The following is a 25,936-nucleotide window of genomic DNA, read 5'->3' on the forward strand; positions in this document are numbered from 1 at the left end:
TCTTAAGAGCAAACACTATAGCTGCAAGCTCCAAATCATATGCCGGATAATCACTAAAATATGTCACACCTTACCCCTCTGTAAGGCATAACATGATCCCGTAGAATACCTAATGAACTACCGCACTTCACCTACCGATAACTCATTAAGTACCCTACAATGGATTTTAAAACAATTTTCTTACTTTTGTTAAGTGGTGAGCATTTTCTAATAGGTAATTAGAACATTTAATTAACATTAAAACTAGTTAATATTTTTTTTGTCCATTTTATTTCTCCGCAAATTTTATAAAAATTTTGCCAGAGTTCCGTCTGTATTTTGAGAAAACAGTTCTTCAAATACCTGAAAAAAAGCACTTCCAAAAATTTTCTCAACCACTACTTCAATTTCACAATCAATCTCAACAATTTCTCAAATCTCAAAATTCAACAGTCAACATTTCTCAATTTCCAAAATTCAATCATCAGTAAAATAATATCTATCAATCTCATTCAAATTAAAATAAAACATTTCCATTCATTAAAGACAACAATCTATATATATACATCATACCAAAATCTACAGTATGAAAATTCAAACTAAATTTTATTACAACTTTATACAAACTTTGTACAAACTGCTCAAGACCGAATTTACATGTCCATACATTTATGTGCAATACATACATCAAAAGAAATATTTACAATCAGAGTCTAAATTATACCCGATAACTTCAAGCTGATAAATCCTCAATCCTCGCAGCGATCACCGCTCCTAGTCTCTATATCTCATGATAAAGAATAAAAGCTATCACTGAGTACTAGGACTCAGTGGTGCACAACATACTAAAATAATCTTTATGCAGAACTTAAATCACATTTATTCAAAAATTTGACTGAACATGAGAATTAAATACAAATCATGCATTATGAGATTTTAATCCCAAATAATTTCATTTTGAAGTATCAAATCACATTTCATAAAACCCACAGTTAGATCATGCCATTCGAAACAAATAGAATCTCAATAGCCAGAGGCTAAAGAGAAATCACATCACAAGGCTAGCTAGCTCAAATATATGGATATCCATTCACATCCTCTTCTATTGGCACACCTCAACACTTCTCCAGAGAAGGAATCAAAATTCGAAACTAATTACCTCCACTAGTCATGCTAGTGAGGTGTTCAAATATATGGTCATGACACTGTGGTTTCAAAACTTATCTTAATAATTTGTTAAACATTGTCATTTCAAATATACACAATAACCTTCAACAATTTAAATTGAAACTTCATAAATAATATCACAAATAAACTTTCACAATTCAAAGCAAAAGTAAAATACATATTTCATTCACTTAATCAATGAATTTTAAAGCATAGTGATGTTGTGCACAAACCTCAAGCAAGTCGCCTCTTGGCCTTGACTCGGTTCCTCAGATTCTTTCCTGGTATTCTTTTCAACTGAAACACACAATTTTACAGTGTTTCAGTACCATAACTTAGCATAAATCCAAAAATAAATTTAACTTCACTTTTACCTAGCTCTAACGTGCTAAACTCGACGTTCTTGAATTTTTGTGTTTCGGGGTTACTATTCACTACACTATTCAAGTCAAATTGTTGACTTTCTAAGGCTTAATAGGTATGAGAATCCCAACTTCACCCACATACCACATTTTGGTCACTAAATTTGTTGGTTTTGGTTGTTTATTCAAATTCTAAGTCTTTTAGGCAAATTTGATAAATTTTCAGTTTTGGTGTCTAAGGTTGCACTGTTCCATTAGTCACTTTTCTGTTGGAATTTGGTAAAACTTTCTTCACAGTAAATATTCCCTATTGTCTGAAGTTTATTCACCTTTTTGAATCACTCCAATTGGAGTTTTTTAGCTCAAGTTATAGCCATTTGAACCATGACTGCCGGATTGGACTCAACCCAGATTTTCTGGGCAATTTTTGGTGCTGGCAGTTTTAGGTCACCAACTTAGGGTGGCCAAATGACTTGGTTAATGGCATAATTTGGGTTTGTGTTCTTCATGAAAGTTTTAGGTATATATCTCATCTAACCACTTGTAAAATTTCAGGTCATTTTGACCTGCCTAGCTCAAGTTATGACCAAATGAAGAAACACTATTCATTTGGTCACTTTGTACAGAGGCAGACTGTGATTTTTCAAGTTTGATCAATTTGTTCACTAAGTTTTGGTCACTTTTTTGGCATGCTTCCTAAATAAAAATTGTGTCATTTAGTGTCTATTTTCATTCCCAATTGGTCTCATACCAATTGGACTTGTAAATTTTCATTTTTGGTCCTTCAAAGTTGACTTGGTCATGCTGCCAGCAGCATGACCACACTCAATCCGAATTTGGCCTTAACTCCAACCATTCCTACACACTTCATTTGGTCACAAATGACCATTTCTCACTTCAAATTAGGTCCAAAACATCATTTACAAGTTTCTCACATTTTTGGTCTCTAAACCCTAATGTCCAAAACCCTAATTCACAAACTCTTGCATTTAGCTACTTTCAAAGCCTTTAATCATAACCATTCAACTAATTAAAGTTCATATACCCATTCAAACCATTCAAATCATGCAATAAACCCCCATACACATGCTGGCCAAATTTCAGCTTAGTCCCTCAACAAATTTTCTTTTCATTTTAAGTTTAATTACAAGTTAATCAAGCTAAAAATACAATTTTGCATCTTAAATCACTAACCTTGTTAGGTGTCTTTAAGCTTTCCTTTTTTCTTCTTTCTTTTATGACCAATCTCCTTCTCAAGTGACTAGAACAAGTTTTTATAAAGCAATTATGGGAGAAGTTGAAGTTTAGTAAGGATTTCAAAGCTTGGATACAAGCTTCAATGGAGGTATTTTAATGGAGATGAGAGGGAGAGTGAGGGCAGCTTGAAGAAGACCTTTTATCTTTTTTTTTATTTCTTTTCTTTTTGTTTTTATGTCTTTAGGAAAACCAAAAATCTAATTAGTTAAATATATTAATTATTATTTTTATGGCATCATGCATGATGTCATGCATGATGTCATCACCTTTTTAACTTTTTCATTTTCTTTTTTTTTTATTTATTTTTCTATTAGTTCTTTAATTTAATTCTCGAATCTGAAATTTTCTTTTCTCCGATTTTATTTGACAGTTAGGTCAGGAGTCAGCTCTCGGGGTCAATTGACCAAATTGCCCCTCGCCGGTTCTTCCCGGTTTGCAATTAATTCAATATTTCTTCCAGCTCTCTGACCTAATTATTTGACTGGCTTAATAGTTCTTTTTCATGATTTTCTCTTTTCCACTGTGTTTATAATAGTCCTAAGGACCGCATCGTCACATTTTACGGTTTGAAATTTGAGTTTAAAATGACTTCGTAGTCCTTCCCGAGAAAGTCACCCATCACTGTGACTCTCGGCTCGTTTAACATCTTATATTCTATTTTTCTTATTTATACTTAACTAATTGGCAATTACTAATTATTTGTGTTTATAGCTTATCTAGTTATCTTAAGTGAGGTTCTAATCCCCTTAATTGTCCGAACCGACACCGGCCACCGGAATAGTGAAATATACCAGGCTATACAAATAGGGGTGTTACAATCAGAGTATCTTGAATAAATATATTGTCACTTACTAATCCCAAAAAATAGATAAAATTCAAATAAACAATATAAATATCCCATAAGTAAACTGCGAAGTCTCTACAGATTTCAAATAAAAACTTAAACTATTCAATAAACTAAACTATTTATTAGCCCGAGGGAATATGAATTCGGGCATACCATGAGAATAAATTAAAGATTGTCCCTCTCCAGAAAATAGACTAAATATTTGAATCAGGTGCAGAATTATACTGATCTGAAACAGATAACAGACAGAGAAAATGTGGTTTGAACTAATGCTCAGTGAATGATAATTATAGCACACAACGGAACAAGAATAGGCAGACGCTTGATTAATTTTGCAATAAATTTTCTATCCAATAAAATCATGCTCATGCTATCAAAATCATTAATAAAATAATTTTATAAAACATATAAATAAAAGAAATTTATTTAATAAAATTTTATGGTACAGTGCACCAGAGTGATGATACCCCATATCACCAAAGGCCAGATGGTAAGCTCCCGACCAGATATTAGATACATTCCTCCTCTTTCACAGATATCAATGCATATGATACTAATGCAAACCATAAATTACAATGATGCATGACTCAACAATATAACCTAATACCGTGATAGTTCACACGGTGGGGCCAGATAATAGATACAGATACTGGGCACAGGTACCAATTCAAAAAAAAAATCGATTTGTACAAATCAATCAAAATCAACAAAAAAATTTCAGATAGCAAATAATAACTGATAGTGCAATTCCAACAGTTAATTTCAATAATTTCAGAGAGTCAATAAGATCAAATCAATCTCAAATAAATTCAGTGTAACACATTGGTAAATTTTATAGTCAGATATCAACCAATATAAAGACATTAAAAGCCTGTTCCCAGAATCCTAATGGCTCTAATGCAGAGATAATTGACAAAATCAATTATTTAATCAAAATTGGAATAAAATTCAATAATAAAGTAAAACTCTAGAAAATCACATGTATAATAATTGTTAAAATATTGATTTAAAATTTCATTTAATAACAAATTTAATGCTAAGAAATTTTAAAATGAACTAAAACGGTGCTATATACTATAATTACCACTCACCTGAAACCTCCAAAACAATAGCTAGATGCAATAAAAGATAGACAATTTTAGTTGACAAATTGAATAGTCGAATCTCCTACATACCCAAAATATAGCAAATATTTGATCAACTAAACTAATATGACAGACCCATTAAATATATATAAATATTTTATTTTGAAACCAAAGTTGATAATAATAATAATAATAATAATAATAATAATAATAATAATAATAATAATAATAATAATAATAATAATAATAATAGGTCAATTAAAAATATATAAAATAAAGTAAGGAAAAATAATAATAATATCTTTAACTATATATATATATATATATATATATATATATATATATATATATATATATATATATATATATATATATATATATATATATATATATTCAAGGTTATTGTCCCACAGTAATCATGATCAACCCAATTCAATACCAATAATCAAAGAAAACAAAATGAATTTTCAGAGTAGTTGTAACAAATCAAGGAAAGAAAATAATTCAAATTCACCCATTATTAAATAAAGAACGAGAATTTTTACCTTGAAAAAAAAATTGAAGGTAATGAATAGAGAAGTAAAAATTTAGGGATTCTCTGCGCACATCAGATTATAAATCGTAAATAAATAATAATAATAATAATAATAATAATAATAATAATAATAATAATAAATAAAAGATGATGAAAATACCTGTTGAGAGTATTTGGTAGAAAATTAAGGTAATAAACAAGCTTTGAGAGCAAAGTTTAGTAGAAAGAGATGATTAGGGTATATATATTTCAAGAGTTCTATTAAGTATAGAATGGGATAAGAGTTATTATTGAACTGGGTTGTTCAGATTACATATATATATTTAATTTCGAAAATAATATATATAAAAAAATAAATAAGCAGGTCATCCAATAATTTTTTTTAAATAAATATATTAAATTATTGTTAGCTAATTAAAATAAATAAATAAATAAATAGATAAAATATTGGTTTTTCACATACTTCCCCCCTTAAAAGAAATTCGGTCCCCGAATTTAAACAGACAAAATTCTAGCCTGAAGAATTAAATAAGTGAGGATGTTTGGCTCACATTTCAGATTCTGTCTCCCATGTGGCCTTACTACTTGAGTGATTATGCCACAAAACTTTGACCAAAGCCACTTCCTTAGACCGGAGTTTTCTAATTTGTCAATCTAAAATCTTTACTGGTTGCTCCTCATATGACATATCATCCCTACATTGTATGGTCTGAGGTTGCAAAACATGAGATGGATCTAGTACATACTTTCTAAGCATAGAGATGTGGAAAACTGAATGTACATGCGCAAAACTAGGTGGAAGGGCTAAACGATAAGCAACTGCTCCAATTCTCTCCAAAATTTCAAATGGACCAACAAAACGAGGACTAAGCTTCCCTTTCTTCCCAAACCTCATGATTCCTTTCATAGGTGAAACTCTCAGAAATATATGATCACCAACCATAAACTCCACATCTTTACGCTTAGGGTCAGTATAACTTCTCTGTCGACTTTAAGCAGTCAAAAGTCTATTACGAATCAGCCGAACCTTTTCTGAAGTTAACTGTATCAACTCTAGTCTAGTAAGCCTTCTTTCTCCAACTTTATCCTAATAAATTGGTGACCTACACCTTTGACCATATAATGCCTCGTACGAGGCCATCTCTATACTTGCCTGATAACTGTTATTATAAGCAAACTCCACTAAAGGCAAATGATGATCCCAGCAGCCACCAAAATCCATAACACATGCACGAAGCATGTCCTCCAACGTCTGTATAGTCCTTTCTGACTGTCCATCTATCTGAGGGTGAAAAACAGTACTAAAGTCTACTCGTGTTCCCAAAGCTTCTTGGAATTTCTTCCAAAATCGAGAAGTAAACTGAGAACCACGATCAGAGACAATGGAAACTGAAACACCATGAAGACTAATAATCTTATCTATATGCAACTGTGTAAGTTTAACAAAGTCATATGTAGTCTTTATAGGAAGGAAATGAGTAGATTTTGTCAATCTGTCCACTATCACCCAAATTGCATTATAATCACCTCGTGTACTAGGTAAACCCACAACAAAGTCCATAGCAATGTGCTCCCACTTCCACTCGGGAATAGGCATCGGCTAAAGTAACCCAAATGGTCTCTGATGTTCTGCCTTAACCTGTTGACAAGTCAAACATTTAGCAACAAATTCTGCAACATCCCTCTTCATGCCACCCCACTAATAATGCTCCCTTAAATCATGGTACATCTTAGTTGAACCTGGGTGTACTGTGTAAGCAGAATGGTGTGCCTCCTCCATGATTTCTCTTCTCAACTCATCAACACTAGGGACACAAAGTCTAGTGCCATAACGAAGAACTCCATCATCATCTAACATGAACCCTTGAGCTTGGCCTTGATGATACTATCTATAATCTTACACAACTGAGAATCCCTCTTCTGAGCTGCCTTAATTCGATCAATCAAGATAGGCCTAACTCGAAAATGTGCTAAGAATGATCCAGGTACGATTTCAAACTCTACTCCCTGATCTAATAACTCATGTAATTCACCAATCAGAGGCCTTCTCTTGGTAGATATAGGGGCTAAACTACCAGAAGACTTTCTGCTTAGAGCATCAGCCATCACATTAGCTTTTCCTGGGTGATACTGTATGGTGCAATCATAATCCTTCAGCAATTCTACCCATCTCCTTTGCCTAAGATTAAGATCACATTGGTCAAAGATGTATTTGAGACTTTTGTAGTCAGTGAAGATTTCACAAGTCTCATCATACAGATAGTGCCTCCAGATTTTCAAAGCAAAAATTACTACAGCCATTTCCAAATCATAAGTTGGATAATTCTGCTCGTGTCTTTTCAACTGATGAGAAGCATATGCAATAACCCATCCATGCTGCATCAGAACACATCTTAAACCAATCCTAGAAGCATCACAATACACTGCATAACCCCCTGATCTAGATGGAAGAGCTAACACTGGTGCTGTAGTTAAATGAGTCTTAAGCTCTTGAAAACTTCTTTCATAAGCCTCAGACCATTGAAATTTTACATTCTTCTGTGTCAACTTAGTTAAAGGTGCTGCAATACGAGAGAAGTCTTGAACAAACCATCTATAATACCCTACTAAACCCAAGAAACTACGAATCTTTGACACAGTTGTTGGTCTAGGCCAATGAAGCACTGCCTCAACTTTCTTCTTATCAACACACACCCCATCCTTAAACACTATATGGCCTAGGAAAGCCACACTATCTAACCAAAACTCACATTTTGTGAACTTAGCATATAGCTTGTGTTCCTGTAAGGTCTAAAGGATAATTCTCAAATGCTGCTCATGCTCCTCTTTACTCTTTGAGTACACTAAAATGTCATCGATGAACACTATAATAAATTGATCTAAGAAAGGTTTGAAAACTCTATTCATGAGATCCATAAAAGTGGCTGGAGCATTAGTAAGACCAAAAGGCATTATAAGAAATTCATAGTGTTCATACCTAGTCCTGAAGACAGTTTTAAGTATGTCTTCTTTCTTGACCCTTAATTGATGATACCCAGATCGAAGATCAATATTGGAAAAACACTTTGCACCTTGAAGTTGGTCAAACAGGTCATCTATGTGTGGAAGAGGATACTTATTACGCATAATCACCTTATTTAATTGCCTATAATCAATGCACATGCTCAAAGACCCATCCTTCTTCCGCACAAATAACACAGGAGCACCCCATGGAGAAACACTAGGGAAAATAAACCCCTTATTTAGTAGGTCCTGTAGCTACTCCTTCAACTCCTTAAGTTCTGTAGGTGCCATACGATAAGGTGGCATAGATATGGGCTTAGTTCCAGGAATTAAGTTTATACCAAACTCTACCTCTTGCTCCGGGGTTAAACCTGATAAATCTTCTGGAAACACACCAGGGAACTCCTTAACCACTGTAACATTCTCCAAACCAACACTTTCTGCCTGAACATCTCTAAAATAAGGTAGATACCCCTTACACCTCTTTCGCAATAATTGGCTAGCACTCACTACTGAGATAAGATTATTAGAGGTTATACTGCGATTTCCCTAAAATTGAAATTTTGCTCTCCTAGGAATTTTAAAGAGTACAATTTTATTATGATAATCCAATGAAACGTGATAAGTGGCTAACCAATCCATGCCTAAAATCACATCAAACTCAAACATATCCAAAGAAACAAGATCTGCAGCTAATTTCCTATCTCCAATGTGAACTATACATCCCCTATACACCATATCAGTGTCTATTGCATTCCCCAAAGGTGTTGATATAGATAAAGGATACTCTAACAAAGTAGGTGGTGTACTAAATCTCATGGAAAAGTATGGAGAAACAAAGGAATGAGTGGAACTGGGATCAAACAGTACTCTAGCATCAAATGAACAAATAGAAAGTGTACCTGTCACTATTGCATTAGATGCCTGAGCATCCTACTGAGTCAAAGCAAAAACCCTAGCTTGACCTCTACCACTAAATGTCTGTCCCTAAATTTGAGCAGATCCTCTACCACCAGAACCTCTACCACCCTGACCATGACCACCAGAACCCTGACTTCTACCATTATACTATGAAACTGGCTGAATATGAGAGGGAGCAGAATGTGTTGCCTGACCAGCACCCTGAGTTGTCCCACTAGTAGGACAGTCCTGTCTATGGTGTCCTAGCTGTCCACAACCAAAGCATGCTCTAGTGACCCAATGACAAGTGCCCTTATGTAGCTTACCACAATGCTGACAAGGAGTGGCAACAGGCCCAGTGCTAATCTAATTATACCGAGCATTCCCTGCATGAGTCCTCTGCTCACGTCCCTGACCAACTCCAGATTGATGTGCCCTATTTCCAACTGTAGACTGAGAACCCTACTTATTACCCTGATAAGAACCCTGATGACTTTGTCCTCTATTAAACTGATTACCCTGACCATCTTTCTTAAACCGCTTGCACTGCTCACGAGCCCAACGTTCATCATCATACATCTCCATCTGTCTAGCCCGATCAACCACCTCCTCATATTTAGGTAGTCGTAAAGGAGCTACACGATCAATTAGCCTGTCTTGTAAGCCCCTTTCAAACCTGCGAGCCTTCTTCTCCTCATTTGGAATCAAGTGTTTACCAAAGCAGGATAATTTGGTAAACTTCATCTCATACTCTGTAACTGTCATGTTGACTTGCTTCATGGTTTCAAACTCCAAAGCCTTAGCCTCTTGAACACTAGGTGGGAGAAATCGCTCTAAGAAGAGAGAGTGAAACTCAGGCCAGAGGATAAATCCTTCAGGTCGCCCATTCTTCTTAGAGAGATACCACTCACGAGTAACTCACTTAAGCTGATTTCCTACCAACATCACCATCCTGGCACTACTGCAACCCATAGTGTCATAACACCTCTCCATGTCATCTAGAAAATCTAAGGGATTAGCTAATGCATCCTCTCCAGTGAACTCCTTTGGTTTTAGCTTGAGAAGTCTATAGAGTCAAGAAATCGAGCCCTATCCTGAGCTGGTGCTAAAATAGGGCCAACCACAGGTTGTTGTTGTTGAGTTGTAAGGTACTCAGTTCTAGTATTAATAGCACGATTCACTGCATGCAATCCCATTGCTAAATCTGCCATAGTAACCTGACTAGCTCTAGGTGCTTGCGCTGCAGTAGCTAATTGGCATGGTTGTGCCCCAGTCTTAACCATAGGCATCTGTTTAGATGTCTGATTAATAGTTTGAGGTGGTACCTCCCCTGTTGGATCCAGGTTTGCACCATTAAGACCCTTGGCCCTAGCTCTCCTCTTACGTTTAATAGACCTAGGCACCTATTCATTTTAATAAACAAACATTAAATCTAAAAATGTGAGCCAAATTAAGATAGGTGAAAAAGTATGAAGGACGCAGATATCTAAAGCAATGATAAACTGAAAAGACGTTAAGGATCTTATGCTCCGTAAGTTTACTAGACCTAAACCGGGCCCTGATACAAACTTTGTCATGACCTAAAATTTTGTGCCGTGACCAGGGGATAATTTAAGTATTCTTAAATCATGCAAGTCTTATCAGAGTATCTTGAATAAATATATTGTCACTTGCTGATCCCAAAAAATAGATAAAATCCAAATAAACAAAACACTGAATAAATAATATAAATATCTCATAAATAAACTGTGGAGTCTCTACAGATTTCAAATAAAAACTTAAACTATTTAATAAACTAAACTAATTATTAGCCCGAGGGAATATGAATTCGAGCATACCATGAGAACAAATCAAATATTGTCCCTCTCAAGAAAATAGACTGAATATTTGGATCAGCTACAGAATTCTACTGATCTGAAATAGATAACAGACAGAGAAAATGTGATTTGAGCTAATGCTCAGTGAATGATAATTATAACACACAACGGAATAGGAACAAACAGACGCTTGATTAATTTCACAATAAATTTTCTATCCAATAAAATCATGCTCATGCTATCAAAATCATTAATAAAATAATTTCATAAAACATATAAATAAAAGAAATTCATTCAATAAAATTTTATGGTACAGTACACCAGGGTGATGATACCCCACATCACCAAAAGTCATATGGTAAGCGCGCTATCAGATATTAGATACCTTCCTCCTCCTTCACAGATATCAATGCATATGATACTAATGCAAACCATAAATTGCAATGATGCATGACTCAACAATGCAACCTAATACCGTGATAGTCCACACGGTGAGGCTAGATAACAGATACAGATACTGAGCACAGGTACCAATTCAAAACAGAAAATCAGTTTGTACAAATCAATCAAAATCAACAAAAAAATTTCAGATAGCAAATAATAACTGATAGTGCAATTCCAATAATTAATTTCAATAATTTCATAGAGTTAATAAGATCAAATCAATCTCAAATAAATTCAGTATAACACATCGATAAATTTTATAGTCAAATATCAACCAATATAAAAACATTAAAAGCCTGTTCCCGGAATCCTAATGGCTCTAATGCAGAGATAATTGACAAAATCAATTATTTAATCAAAATCGGAATAAAATTCAATAATAAAGTAAAACTCTAGAAAATCACATGTAAAATAATTATTAAAATATTGATTTAAAATTTCATTTAATAACAAATTTAATGCTAAGAAATTTTAAAATGGACTAAAACGGTGTCATGTACTATAATTACCACTCACCTGGAACCTCAAAAATAATAGCTAGATTCAATAAAAGAGAGACAATTTCAGCTGACAGATTGAATAGTGAATCTCCTACATACCCAAAATATAGTAAAATATTTGATCAACTAAACTAATATGACAGACTCATTAAATATATATAAATATTTTATTTTGAAACCAAAGTTGATAATAATAATAATAATAATAATAATAATAATAATAATAATAATAATAATAATAATAAATTTAATAAAAATAGGTCAATTAAAAATATATAAAATAAAGTAAGGAAAAAAAATATAATAATAACTTTAACTATAAAATAAAATTATATATATATATATATATATATATATATATATATATATATATATATATCTAAATTCAAGGTTATTGTCCCACAATAATCATGATCAACCCAATTCAATACCAATGATCAAAGAAAAAAAATGAATTTCTAGAGTAATTGTAACAAATCAAGGAAAGAAAATAAAATTAAATTCACCTATTATTGAACAAAGAACGAGAATTTTTACTTTGAAAACAGAATCGAAGGTGATGAATAGAGAAGTAAAAATTTAGGGATTTTCTGTACATATCAGATTATAAATAATAAATAAATAAATAAATAAATAAATAAATAAATAAATATATATATATATATATATATATATATATATATATAAAAGATGATGAAAATACATGTTGAGATTATTTGGTAGAAAATTGAGGTAATAAACAGGCTTTGAGAGCAAAGCTTAGCAGAAAGAGATGATTATGGTATATATATTTTAAGAGTTTTATTAGGTATAGAATGTGATAAGAGTTATTATTGAACTAGGTTGTTCAGATTACATATATATAATTCCGTCACAATTTTTTGAAGAAAAACATAATTTTGTTAAAAATTTGTAACAGAATATATTATGCCGTCATAAATTGATGATGGATAAGTTAATTCGTCACAAATTTATGATGAATGAGTAAATTCGTCGCAATTTTTTGATGAAATAATGTATTTCATCACAAACATTGTGACGGAATTATGTTTTCTGTCAAACATTTGTGATGGACAATAATTTTTTGTTACAAATTTGTGACAGAAATACATTTCGTTATAAAGTTTTTAATGGCAATATTTTTTCGTCACAAATTATTGACGGATAAATCCATCTGTCTCAAATTTGTGATAACTTAGAGACGGAATATCCGTCCGTCAATAATTAAAGTATTAAAAAAATAATTAAAAAATTTTTGATGAATATTCGGCCACAAATCCGTCCAATGATGTAATCTGTCAAAAATTCGTTTCTAATTTGTGATGGAATATTTCCGTCACAAAATTCTATTTTTCATGTAGTGTAAAAACTTAAAAAAAAAATCAATTAATTCATATAGTTAGAAAAGTGAGACTCGCTTCTTTTGTGAATGAAAGTGGACATACATTAAATGCATCTTATAATTTCTCATCGAGTCATATTATAAATAATAGGGTATTTATCTAGTTACTTCATAATATAAAATAATATATCAAACATAATTTTTTATAAAAAATAAATAATTAAAAAGATGGTAATGGATATAATACCTGTAAAAATCACCATATCTGTATTAAAATTCAATTAATATTCTTAAAATCCGAATTCGTCCCAAATCCAAATATTATTATCCAGAAAATACCTAAATCTATTTAATTTCATATATTTTAATTAATAATTTATATAAAAATTTATTTTTATTAATAATTTATATTTTAAAATTTTAATAATTTCATAAATATTTTAATTTTATTTATATAAAATAAAATATATAACAATTTATAAATATTATAATAAAAAATATATATTATATATTTAATTAAATATTAATATAAGTGGATTCGAGTAATGGATATCCAACATATAAAACTTGAACTCCATCCGAATCTGTCACGGATATTAAATTTCAAAATCTATCTCAAATTCGATTATATACTACTAAAACTCATTTTATTAGAATTTAATTAGATCAGATACCTATAAAAAATCAACCGTTTTCTTCCCTACTTGTAGAGCTTGGACATGGAAATGATAGGAACACCACAACTCCATGGACATGTGCAATGGAATAAAAGAAAGGACGAAGAAAACGTACGAATTCTTCAAATATATCATTAGCACTTATCACTTAAGCACTACATTTTGTGAACTTTATTTTTCTGCTACTATTGGAATAATGATAATAAGATGTAAATTGGAAGTGGAAAAGTGCATAACACTTACGCAAATCTAATGCCATACATACACGTTCACACGTTGTGCCATTTGATCATTATATCTTTTGACAATTAACATATTTTTTTCGCAACTAAAGCCACTATAAAGGTGATGCCTTTTAATACAAGGTTTTTTTTTTAATTAAAAAAATATTAATATTCAACATTCTTCCCATCATTCATAAATTTCTATTTAGTTTTTCTTTTTAAGAGGATTTAATGAATTAAATAATAATGATTTGACTATATAATATAACTTTGTATTTTAAAATTTTCATCTGTATACAAAGTTATAAATTATATTAGACTTATAAATATGGAGAGTAACTTATTTGAATGTGAATTTGAAATATTTTATATAATAATATTATTTAAAATTTATTTTAATAGAGTTCTTAAAAAGTAAAATAGTATTATTATTTAAATTTTGTAATTTATTAATAATTGATAGTAAAATCAAATTTAATTAATATTAATATACAAACATATATATAGCATAAAGTAATTTAATATTTTTTTAGTAACTCTCATCATAAATAATATAAAATTATAATTTCTTGACTTTAAAACAACTGAAATATCATTGGGTTGGTTTATTAAACTTAAGTTAGACGACAATTTTCTTAGAATTTAAGACTTTGATACATTTATTACTAAACAAAGTGTCAATATAATCAGTTTTTGGCCTCATATAACTATTTTTTTTTCCTACTTGATAAACTTGATTTTAACTGAAATTCAAACTGGAAAATTTCCAACCTGAAAATGACTCAATTACTAATCCACTCAAATATCATTAAGTATGGGACTATTATTTTAATAAAAAGTGGAGAAAACCCAAATTCATCTGGTCGATATTAGACATATAAAACTATTCTCAATACTCTTACAAACCTTAAGTTTCTATGATAAGTGCGTGATTTTTTGACATAATATGATTATCCCTATTCATTAATTAAATAGTTCGATATAAAGTAAAATAAACATGTGTTTTTCACGTTTCAAGCTCAATAAACATTCACGTTAGAGATATAAAATTATTTTTGAAACTCTCATCTGCTAGAATAGTTTTATATACACATTGTAGTGTATCCAGATTCATGCGTTGCTCATTTTGTAAGCTTGGATAAGTTTACATTAACATGCAAGTGCTTTCTTGTAGTGACGATTATATGAGGAGAAATTTGGTTAAATGAATATATAAAGATAATGTTATGATGAAGAATGTGACTTGGATATGATAATGACAAGCAAGCAAGGCAATAAATACAAGTTGAAGGTTGGAAAGGATGGGTGGCGAAGATCAGAACTAGAAAGTGATCAGGCAACAAACTCAGTTCAAGCATTGTAATGATTGATTGAGGAAGATTGCTTCTTTCCACTTTATAAAATGGCCACATATTTTTGTTTGCATAGTCCAAAATTTTATTGGAATTTAAGGTAGTGTTGTTGTTTTCACTTTAAAGAGTGATAGAGCAATTATACCCATTTGTTTTATATGTGGAGAAACGGCAAGAAGACAGCATCTTGTATTTGTCAACATAACATATCTTATGTCAAAATTCTTCATTTTATAATGTGTTTGCAAAGGGCAATATTGGAGATAAAAGATTTCACATCAAGGCTCTATTTGTTTCATGGGAATAAAAATATTTTTACATCTTTTTAGCATTTGAGATACTTAAAAAAATGGATTAATGAAAAATATTTCTCAATCAAAGAGAAAATTAAATCATTTTTAAAGAAAATGAATTTTTCTTTTTTAAAAAAAAAAGTTATTTTTCATTTTCTAAACTTGATAATCTTATTAAAATATGAAAATACTTTTATATATATATATATATATATATATATATATATATATATATATATATATATATATATAATATAAACAAGCACTATTAATTTAATATTGTAATCAAATAATAAAAAATATTTTTATAAAAAATATTATTTTATAAAATATTTTTTATAAAAAATATTTTTTAAATACAAATTATTTTTTTACGAAACAAAGCCTAAATAATACAAAAAAAAATAAGAATTAATTAATTTTTTTAGATTTTGAGATTGGGCTTATATATGCAATAGGTTTCTTCTAAGTGAATCAAAAAAGAAAATAATAACTTCCCATTATTCTGTAAAACAAAAGGTTAAATAGATCATAGATGTAATTAAAGATTAATTGAGATTTTTTGTTAGATTAATTAATTAACCTGCAAAGCTAAAAAATATTTTGAAAAATATTATTTTATATGATATTAAAAAAAGAAATTTGGAAAATATTATTTTCATTATTTTAGAGTTTTCATAATTAAATCATAAATCTAATTTGAAATTAATTTTTAATATTTCTTAATTAATTACATATTTAAAAAGTTGATAACTCTAAGGCTATGTTTGGATTGGAAGAAGATAAGGGAAAAAGGAAAATTATGAAAAAAAATATATATATATTTTTTCTCTTCTCTTACTTGGAAATAAAGAAAAATTGAAAAAAAATGAAAAATAAGGATAGATAATAACAAATTGATGTCACTATTCATTTTTTCTTCATTTTAGAGACAAAGTGGATGGAAAATAAGATTACTTTTTTCAATCCTATAATTATTTATTTTAATTTCAAATAAAAAGAATAAAATGGATATTTTACTATTTAAAAAACTACTTTCCCCTCTTATTTTCCTTCCTAATACTCAAATAAAGAGAGGAAAATAACTTTTACATCACTTTTATTTTCCTTCTTAGTTTCCCTCCTTTATTTTTTTTTTTATCTTTAACAAAGTTCCCAAACATAGGCTAAAGAAGCCTTTATCTAAGTATTTCTTGCATAGTATTCCCTTTTATCAATTTCCCATCTGGTATTCTTACTTGCCTCCTTCAGAATTTCATATAGTCATTATTAGAGACATAAAACTATTCTTAATTGGTACCTTATCTTTAACCTTAAATTTTTATGTTGAGTGCATGATTTTTTAATATGATATTAGAATTTTTCTAATTAAAAAATTTAAAATTTTAATATGACTATCCTCATTCATTAATTAAATATTTTGATATAAAATCAAATAAGCACATGTTTATTACCCTTTAAGCTCAATAAATATTCACATACAAGTATGTATTAGAAATATAAAATTATTTTTGAAACTCTATTAAGCTTTAGAATGCGTGATTTTTTTATAATTGTCTTGAGAAGTAAAAAAAAAAAAATTCTGGCCTTTCTCCACCCCATTTTTTCTAGCCAAACCATCATTTTGGTGACACCTAAAGCAGATAGGACGAAATTAGCAGCCACTTTTACAAGAGAAGGCCATGGCAGGCACACATTATAATCTGTCACGTCAAATTCTATATCACATTTCAAATCTTGGTGATCTCTCTCTGGTCACCCTAATAGACTCCAAGTTTACTTTCTAACCAGAAAAAAGAAAAGTAAAAAGGGAAAAAGAAAACAAAGAAGAACGTTGAAGACTTGCGCAATGCCCAACTGCTTTGGAATTTGGTTGGGTAGATATTCAATTGTAAGATTAAAAACAAAGGACTCATGATGGAGCCTAGTGAGGTTGTCAGATCCACTCAATTCTCTGTGTTAATGGAAATGAAAATGATTTTGCAGGAAGAGAAGAAAGAGCCATTTTGGTAGAGGCAAAAGCAATTGAAGAAAGAAAGAAACTCAGCAACATGGGAAAAATTATAAAATATCACACCTCATATATATATATATATATATATATATATATATATATATATATATATATATAAGGCCATTATCGATCTTTCTATTGAGGCGTGAGGCATCCCTTTCAAAATCTCTGAATATGGCACATGAAAGGGAATCCGTTTGTGTGCCGAACATGATATGAAGTAATAATAAAGCAAAAGAGTGCCAAGTAACTGTAGACAATAAGTGGCAATTGTAGGTTGTAGGGTTGGCAGTCCACGTTGCTGGCCCAGTTTTAAGTTTCAGATTCTTCAATCGACTGGTTTCTCATCATTATGGGATGCATTGAAAAAGAGAAACGAGAAAATGATTAATCATTATTATTTTTTAATTTAATGGATAAATAAGATATATTACATTTATTTTTCTAACAAGTTAATTTATTAATAAAGAAAATTAAGAAATACTCAATAGCATAAGCGCTGATTGGTCCAAAAATAAATCTAATTTCAAACATTATTCTTAAACTCGTAACCATAAAGAATATAAAATACCATTAATTTTGAGTAAAATTCAAACTCAATACCTAATACTTTAAAAATAATTTTATTAATACTACTCAGTTATAATTTTTATATTGATTAAATCAATTATCTATTAATTAATTAAAACTCTAAATATCAATAAATGTTGAAAATTTAAATTTGATTTATAAAAAATATATTAATTAATAATTATATGTAGATTAACCTTGTTATATATACGTAACCTAATCACTAATTATTTTGAATATGAACAAGCATCAGATTAATTCTCACCTTAATTATGAGGGCAACTCATTCCTCTTTGTCGATTTGCACCTTGGAATTGGAATCGACACAAATGCCAAATAGATTAACCTTCTTTTCCCTGCTTTTACAAAATTTGGTTTGAAACGTTAATTATAAATCAACTATATAGGACAGGACACTGATCCTCTTCCCATAATTACTCCCACCATGCAATTTCAACAAGTTCGGCTGCTCCTATTCAGCCACTAAGCCTGTTTGATATTAAGGATCTGAATGAAAAAAATATTATTTTTAAAAAAATTTATTTTAAACTTTGTTAAAAAAATAATTCAAAAAAATTTATTTTATTATTTTAAAATTTTTATAACTAAAATATATCAAATTTAATTTTAAATTAATTTTTAATATCTTCTAACTAATATATTTAGAAAAAAAAAAAGTTTAACAGAATTTCATGGTAATGCCAAATAGGTGCCTAATGCAAGATCACCCACTTATTAAATACCCATATATTTGTGTTTTAATTTTAATCTAAAAATACATTAAAATTTATAGATAAAATTTTAATTTTAAAAATTTTGAGGGACAAACAGTATTTTGAAAAAAAAAATTAAAATTATAAGTAATTTTAATTTTAAAAAATCTTGGGATGGCTCCATTAAGATATGATGATTAGTTTCACCCTGATGCTTATTATATTTAAAATTTCGAATTATAACGCTTTTGATAATTTTAAAATAATTTTTTTTGCAATTTGATGCAGAAATTAATTAATTTGAATAATTGCAACGTTTGATCGGATGAACCTTCTATCATTGGAAGAATGGCTGATGGTAACACTGATTAGAAAAAATAAAATAAAATAAAATAAAATAAAATGTGTTGCCATTAAAGCCCCAAATAATCAAGCCTTTGTGTTGAGACCCAAGACATCACCCTCGATCCTTTGATGTCCTCGTTGTTCTTCTCTAATGGCTTCAAGGTTTCTACAGGAGCAAGGATGAGTCAAGGATCAAACTCGGATCGCAATATTTTCGAAGTCACAATCAGTGACAGAGCTAGGATTTTAAGTTGGGGGCATAATTATTAAATTTATGATTATTAATATTCAATGAACACAATATTTATATCATTTTCACTAATTACCTATTTTGTTAAAGAAATCTATTTAATCTAACTGTTGAATATAATGATAACTGACAGTTGATAATTAATTATTATTTCTGTTAACTAATGACTAATAATTAATAGCTAGCTTACATTTGAGTATTTAGTAAAATTTTGTTTAACTACTATTGCTAAGTAATTTATTTTATTATTAAAATAAATATTTAATTGTTAATTTATTATATCATATTATTAATTTTATTATTCAAATAAATATATAACTTTTTATTTATTATACCATATTTATTTTATTGAAATGAATAAATAAAAATTAAATAATATAAGAAAATATGAGTAATATATATAATCCTAATGATATAGAAATATATTATGAGAGTGAGTAAAATGGTTTTTTTTTTTTTTTCAAATAGTATAATTGATTAAGAACGATTCAAATTTCATAACTTTCTGAAATATAATAGTTTATGGATTATATCAGCTCAACAGTAGCTATTCTATACGTTTACCAAATGGGGTTGGAATAATTGTTGGATATGAAACCGTCATAAGCTACTCAAACCTCGAATCCAAACACCTTCTTAATATAATAAAAAGTTGTTATCACGATGTAATAAGTAAGCAATTTATTTGTGTTTCCGCATAAAATTGATTTTACTCAATTTACATATGTTAAAAGTATATACGACTTTTTTAGCACGTGAGAGTTGGATTGCGAGCATGCAAGGACCCATATGATCCCATTTGTAAATGTATTTGCGCTATTCTGACTTCCAATCTGAGCGATTGGTGGGAAACAAAGGACCAAACTTTCCCTTAGATTCTTCGACTCCATTGAGATGCGCTTCGTCAAAATCTCTACTTGATCAACTTGAAAAATTTGTGAACTGGAGTTAGCTGGAGAAATTAAAAGATCGCTTATGCATGAAAGAGTAAATATCATACTTGAAAAGTAAAGATTGTTCATGATTAACTGCTTCAAAAAGTGAATATGTGCAAAAAATGTAAAATTAGTACTTAATTGAATGAGTAAGTTGTTTGTTAAAAAACATAAGTATGTGTAAAAAGTGCAAATGAGAGCTTTGGAAAATTGAAATATTAATTTGCTTGAAAATATAAACATTTGCTGAAAATTATAAATTGGCTTGCTAAAAAATTAAAGAACTGATTTGCAGAATTTGAAATATGAATAAGAAAGTTGTAAATTGCATTGAAAATTGAAAAGTATTGTGCACCGCAGAAACGTGTAAACTGAAACAATAAAATAAATACACAAAATAATAATATTTACGTGGTTCACATTTTCAACATAGGGCTATACTCATAGGCATGTCATTTTCCACTATCAATAATAATAAATCATCAATTACAAGCTCAAACTATACTACCCATTAACCCAATTACACCTAAGAAAACCCACACTCCACAACTACTCGTAGTAAATATATTAGTTATTCCTCTCATTCTCCTCTAGACGTAACCCAATATATTTACTACTACACCATAAAAGGTGTCTTCAACTATATGTGTAAGAGCCCTCTTACCAATGGACAAGAATCCTTTTCTCTTGAATTCTATGTCCTTTCTTCAACTATATGTGTAAGAGCTCTCTTACCAATGGACAAGAATTCTTTTCTCTTAAATTCTATGTTTTTTCTCCATCTTAGGCAAAGTCTCTCTTCAGTGCAATGAGCAAGTGTCCTTCATCAATGGGCAGAGTTAAATACTCAATAATTGGCAAAATCTCTCTCTATAATGGGCAATAACCCCTCTACATGGGCAAAGCTACTCTCTATGGGCAAAGCCACTTCCTATAGACAAAGCTAAATAACCTTTCCACTATTCTCCTGTTTATAATGTTAATTTCCTCAATCCAATATGATTAAGAGTCCTACTTAATTTAGAAATAAGACTAAAATAAGAGTTATACTCTATATAAGAAAAAGTCTCTCCAAATCCCACTAGGATTTTGAGTCACAAATCTAATAATCTTCACATTGACTTAAATGTATTTGCGCTATTCTGACTTCCAATCTGAGCGATTGGTGGGAAACAAAGGACCAAACTTTCCCTTAGATTCTTCGACTCCATTGAGATGCGCTTCGTCAAAATCTCTACTTGATCAACTTGAAAAATTTGTGAACTGGAGTTAGCTGGAGAAATTAAAAGATCGCTTGTGTATGAAAGAGTAAATATCATACTTGAAAAGTAAAGATTGTTCATGATTAACTGCTTCAAAAAGTAAATCTGTACAAAAAATGTAAAATTGGTACTTAATTGAAAGATTAAGTTGTTTGCTAAAAAACATAAATATGTGTAAAAAGTGCAAATGAGAGCTTTGAAAAATTGAAATATTAATTTGCTTGAAAATATAAACATTTGCTGAAAATTATAAATTGGCTTGCTAAAAAATTAAAGAATTGATTTGTAGAAATTGAAATATGAATAAGAAAGCTGTAAATTGCATTGAAAATTGAAAAGTATTGTGCACCGCAGAAGCGTGTAAACTGCAACAATAAAGTAAATACACAAAATAATAATATTTACATGGTTCATATTTTCAACATAGGGTTATACTCATAGGCATGCCATCTTCCACTATCAATAATAATAAATCATCAATTACAAGCTCAAACTATACTACCCGTTAACCCAATTGCACCTAAGAGAACCCACGCTACATAACTACTCGTAGTAAATATATTAGTTATTCCTCTCATTCTTTTCTGGACGTAACCCAATATATTTACCACTGCAACTACTACACCATAAAAGGTGTCTTCAACTATATGTGTAAGAGCCCTCTTACCAATGGACAATGATCTTTTTCTCTTGAATTCTATGTCATTTCTCCATCTTAGGCAAAGTCTTTCTTCAGTGCAATGAGCAAGTGTCCTTCATCAATGGACAGAGTTAAATCCTCAATAATTAGCAAAATCTCTCTCTATAATGGGCAATAACCCCTCTACATGGGCAAAGCTACTCTCTATGGGCAAAGCCATTCCCTATGGGCAAAGCTAAATAACCTTTCCACTATTCTCCTATTTATAATGTTAATTTCCTCAATCCAATATGATTAAGAGTCCTACTCAATTTAGAAATAAGACTAAAATAAGAGTTATACTCTATATAAAAAAAAAGTCTCTCCAAATCCCACTAAGATTTTGAGTCACAAATCTAACAATCTTCACCTTGACTTAAAAATCTGTCAATTATTGCATTCCTCGATATTCTTGAATTTCATCAAATCATCAATTCTTCTTACTTAAGCTTGAACCCTTTAAATCTTAACTATTCAATCTTCATCTTGGATGTAACTTGCTTCTTTTTTAAAAATAATCTTCACATCATCAACCATCTTGATTTCGCATCAAGAGCTTCACCTTATTTTCAACTCTCTACCATCACCATTATTCCATATGCGACTTTCTACATGTTGTAGTAGTTCCACCTTAATCAAACTCACAAAGATCATCCCCATGCTTTAATGCCAATTTGTTATGCATCGCGAAAGCATATAAACTGTAAAGAAATAAAGCAAACATATAAAAAAAATGATATTTACGTGGTTCACCCTCTCAACATAGGGTTACATCCACAAGCATGCCATCTTCCACTATTAATAATAATAAATCATTAATCACAAATTCAAGCTATATTACCCATCAATCCAATTACGCCCAAGAGAACTCATATTACATAACTATTTATAGTAAATACATTAGTTAGTCCTCCCATTCTTCTCTAGATATTATCCAATATATTTACTACTACAATTGCTACACCATAAATGGTGTCTTCAACTATATATGCAAGAACCCTTTCACCAATAAATAAGAATCCATTTCTCTTGAATTCTATGTCCTTTCTCCACCTTAGGCCGAAGTCTTTCTCCACTACAATGGGCAAGTGTTCCTCATCAATGGGCAGAGCCAAATCCTCAACAATTGGCAAAACCCCTCTCTACAATGTGTGACAACCCCTCTCCATGGGCAAATCCATTTCCTATGGACAAAACCAATTAACCTTCCACCATTCTCCTTAATCTTAATTTAATTAAGAGTCCTACTCAATTTAGGAATAACACTAAAAGAGTTCTACTCTATATAGGAAAATGTCTCTCTCCTAATCTCACTAAGATTTTGAGTTACAAATTTAACAAAAGTTTGCGTACATGAATCGAAATACGTGTAGAGAAAATGTAAATTGCTTGCTCGAATTGAAAATAATGATTGGAATTGAATCTGATGCTAGATTGAAAAGTAAAAGATCGGTTGGAATATAAAGAAATTTGTTGAATTAGAGAAAAATTAAACTAAAATATTATGTCTGTCAGGTGTTGACTTATTGATTGGTTGTTGTTGTGTTTGTTTAATAAACCCTAACACGTCAATTTATAGGCGAAGCTCTACTTGGTGGCCAAGTTCGGTGGTTACCATCTTCTCCACCCCTTGTCCCTTTTTCTCTCCACAAGCCCACTTCTTGTAATTTCCCATAACCACTAAAAACCACCCACTCACACCACTTTGCCCACTACTCCACTTTCATGCTCATCATCTTCAATAGATATTTTTAGACACTGAATATTTATAAATAACACCCACTTGTACGGATAATTATTTAATTGGTCTATCTTGAGTTATGGCCAAGTCACATTAAATTGAAAAATTCATTTAATATTTCATCCCATTGAGGTCCAAAAATATTAAAATTAAATTGTGGTGCAAACAATTTGAATACTATCATTTGAATTAAAAATCATTTGCAATGAAATATATTTTTACACATAAATTTTCATAAAATTATATATTTAAATAATAATAAAATAATGATCTCTATAAAATAAATTAGTAATAATTTATATCAATAAAAGCTTGCATGATTTTATCATTTTCTAAAAATAAAATAACTTATTTTCTTTATTCATTAAACATGCATTTATTAAACATGATAAAAGATAAGATCATAAGTAAATATCTATTCATTGACCAATTAGCAATTAATGACCAAGACAAGAATTGAAATAAAGTTATCAAGTATATAATCATTAAGAGAGACTTACCCTGTTACTTCCATGAAACTTGAGGTCCACCAGGTCCATGTGTTTTGCTCTTTTAAACTAAAGGTATCATAGCTTAGACATTAGCATTTAGGTGTCTGATATTAAGTTCATACTTGTTGCAAAAGTTTCATGCTGTCAACAAAAGTAAGCCAATGCAAAAAATTAGTTTCAATACATTAAGTCATCAAGAAAAATGTTCTTCATAAATTTTATAATGTGCCGTTCTTGCTTGACCATTTCAGTTTGGTAAGTATTTGTTCTTATCTAAACAATTTGGAAATGAGTGTCATAGTTAAATTATTGACATAACACATTATTTGAGCATTCTTGTCGACTTTAATTAAATTGTGTGTTCTTCAAGTGGATATAGCCTATATTCCATTTGTTGAAAGATTACACGTCTCCATGCTAGAGATATTCAAATATCATATCACCGCTGGCAGGCCTAAACTTGCACCTTGGATTGAGGTTTGAACTATTTCTATTCCTAGGTGACTTGGCCTTCCTATTTGTACTTAAGATACTCTGTTTAAAAGATGTTTATTCCCCTATTCAATTAAGTTTGTCAAAATTGGTTTTTAGGGTTTGTTTCATTCTAAGTAGAGATATTATATAACTTTATGTTCTATGCTTTTGAGCATTAATAAAATCATTGGTAACCTCTTCAAGATAACTAAGAATTAAAAAGTTCACATGTCTTTGGGATTATCTACACGTAAATTCGTGAGAGAATTCTTTTTGTATGATTTAGTATCCTTAAGAGGTTTTCCATTTTTTCACTTGAATAAACTTAGACTTCAATTGAAACTCAGGACTTTTTCACCAGGGCTTTTGATATTTTTTGCTTCAACATAGGTTTGCTCTTTTATTATAGATTCCTTGATCCTCCATATAAGTTTTAGGCCTTGTTTCTTCTTTTTGAGACATGCATACTCCCCTATATCCATCCATATAGTCACATCTTTTATTTCATGCAATAGAAATACATCATCATTATCAATTCAGAGCAATTTCAATTACCTAATGATCTACTTGGGATTGCAAAGCCAGTTGATCATGCTAAGGCACATAGTATTGTGTTGTCGTTTTTGGCCTTGGAGCTATGTCATACTCATATTTACATTTTAAAACATAAAAAATTAT

The sequence above is a fragment of the Hevea brasiliensis genome, chromosome 15 (genome assembly GCF_030052815.1).
Source record: "Hevea brasiliensis isolate MT/VB/25A 57/8 chromosome 15, ASM3005281v1, whole genome shotgun sequence".
NCBI lineage: Eukaryota > Viridiplantae > Streptophyta > Magnoliopsida > Malpighiales > Euphorbiaceae > Hevea > Hevea brasiliensis.